We start from the raw sequence: 2,715 nt of genomic DNA on the forward strand, positions 1-2,715 counted from the left end.
GAGATATATTAATACCTAATATAGAACTAAGCCTAGACCTATAGTTCTCGGGGCTATATAGCAAAGTAATAACAGAGGACCCCGTGATATATCTAAGGTTAAGTGTTATAATTACAACTAGTTTAGATATATTGCTAATAAATGCCTAGAACTTAAGAAACCTAGAGACCCTAACCGAGGTAAGTAGATACTAGGAGTAACTAATAAATAGGACCCTTAGATAGCTATAAAAACCTAAACCTTAGGTATAATATAAAGCGCCTATAATATAGTATAAGGCATTATACTGCAAGGAAGCATTAGGCCCTAAGTAGGATAGCGCCTATACCTTAATAGCATAATTAGCCTGCCATAAGATAACTTCCTAACCGAAGAAGATGCAAAAGCAGGGAATACTCTATAAATTCCTATGCTGCATAAAGAAAAATTAAATATATACTGCAGGGAAGCATAAAAAAACCTAGCCTATAGGGATAAAGAACGCAGAAAATACTAAGAAACCAGTAAAAAGAGAAGAGAAGAAGCTAAGGCGGAAATAGCGCCTACCGAGATACTAGGCATAATAAGAGAATAAAAACTCTCTAAATAAAAAACCAAGGAATACCTCGAAGGACTATAAGGGAAAAGAGTTACCCCTAATAAGGATAAGTAACCTAAAGTACTTTAATAAATCGATAATATCCTAGTTAGAGTTACCCTATAAGATACCAAATAGGCATTCTAGAAGGAATAAGAAGCAGGAGCAAAGATTTGCACCTACTACTACTAACGGTCCTGTTATATAGGATATAGAGGAGGGATAGCATAAGAAACTATATAATACCTCTGCAAATAAAATAAATGCCTAGAATAAAAATGGCAATAACCCTATAAATAACTATTTAATAAAATAGGCAGCCAGATATAGACCTTGCCTAAGGATAGGTGCATTTAGGGAGCTAGAGAATATAGTAAGACTAATAAGCTTATACTCCTAAATATTTGCGCCTACTATATAGATAATACTATAAACCTATATTATAAGGAACTAAAGTTTAATACTAAGGATAATATAAGAATACTCCTAATGCATATAAAACATAAGGAACTATCCTAGCTCTTATATAAATATTATTAGTGTTAAATATACTGATAAGATAAAGAAGATAATAACTGTTTTCCTATAATAATCCCTAGTATGCCAAATAATAGACCCTATTAAAAAGAAGAAATAGAAGGATATTTAGTATACCTATAGTATAAAAATCTCAGAGTAATAGAATTATAATTCTATATGCCTTACTACTGCAAAATATAGAAAAATAAGAACCTCTGCTAAGGAATTAAATAGATAACTTAGGGAATTATAGAAGTCAAAAAGGAATTCGAAACCCTAGCCCTGGAAGAAATCTAAAAGGGAAGAATTAAACTTATTAATCTAGGGAAATATAATTATAAGAGAAAAGAAGAATATATAAAGGAAGCCTATAAATGGCTAGAAGAATATCTCTAAAGCAAGGAAGATATAAAGTAAGAATAAACCTTTAAATCTATTAACCTTAGCAAAGGATTTAATTAAGTTTTAATTAATAATACTAGCTTAGAAGATATAATGCCAGATAATAAACTTAAAGCTATAAATAAATTTTTTAGAAAACCTTATAATATTAGAGGAAAGCCTATAGATAAATAAAAAAGAGCATGGCAATAATGGTGTAAATATAAGCTAGAACTTATAAAGGAATAATAAGAATTAAGCAAGGTAGATTACATCGAAGGATATATAGATCTAGAGAAATATTACTAACTATACCTCGAAAATATCGGAATATTATATAATAGATAAATAATAGAATCCGAAAGATATAAAGTATATCTAAAGATCCCAGAAGAGCAGTATAAAGAATTAGAAATATACTTCTAATAATAATTATTTAATAATGAATTTATTAATAACTGCACTAACGGTGAGGAATGTATAAATAGTAACTATAAGCAGACTTATAAGGATGCCTTAGGAAAAGAAGTATCCTTCTTATAATAACAGAGCTATAGGAAAGTAATAGATAAGGATAGATAAGACCTATACTTATAAGCGCTCTAGGAGCCATATAAGATAATAAACCTAATTGCCTAGTGCTATAAGCTTAGATTAAGGGAAGATAGCTAAATATATAGATTAACTGCAGAGTAAAGAAGAACTTTATTAATCTAAGAATAGTTATAAGGTTAGGACTACTATAGAAAAAGAAGTAACTATTATATCGGCTTATAAATGCAAAAGGATAGTACTTTAATTATAATAATAGTATTATAGATTAAGAGATTAATTACCTTAAGGTCTGTATTAGAGGAAAGAATTAAGGAATTAGCTTTAATATTATACCTTTAGGAGAGAATATAGATATTCTACTTAGTATAAACTGGCTTAGATAATAAAACCTGCATATTAACTAGAGGACTGGCTAGGTTACCTTTCCTAGTGACCCTAATAGTAATAGTAAAACGATTATAATAAGTAAGAAGAGATCTTAATTTATAACTAAAGGAGAAAGTATAAACTAGCATAAAGCAAAGATTCTACTACCTCTAAAAGGAGTATAATATAAGTATAAGAAAGGCCAGAGAAATAAAATAGAGATCCTAGGTATTCTCTAATAATAAGATCTATAAAAGGATAGACTACTAATACATAAGCCAGGACTAACTAAAGAACATTCCAAAAGAATATTAGAT

Source organism: Fusarium oxysporum, chromosome 4, assembly GCF_000149955.1.
Source record: "Fusarium oxysporum f. sp. lycopersici 4287 chromosome 4, whole genome shotgun sequence".
Lineage (NCBI taxonomy): Eukaryota > Fungi > Ascomycota > Sordariomycetes > Hypocreales > Nectriaceae > Fusarium > Fusarium oxysporum.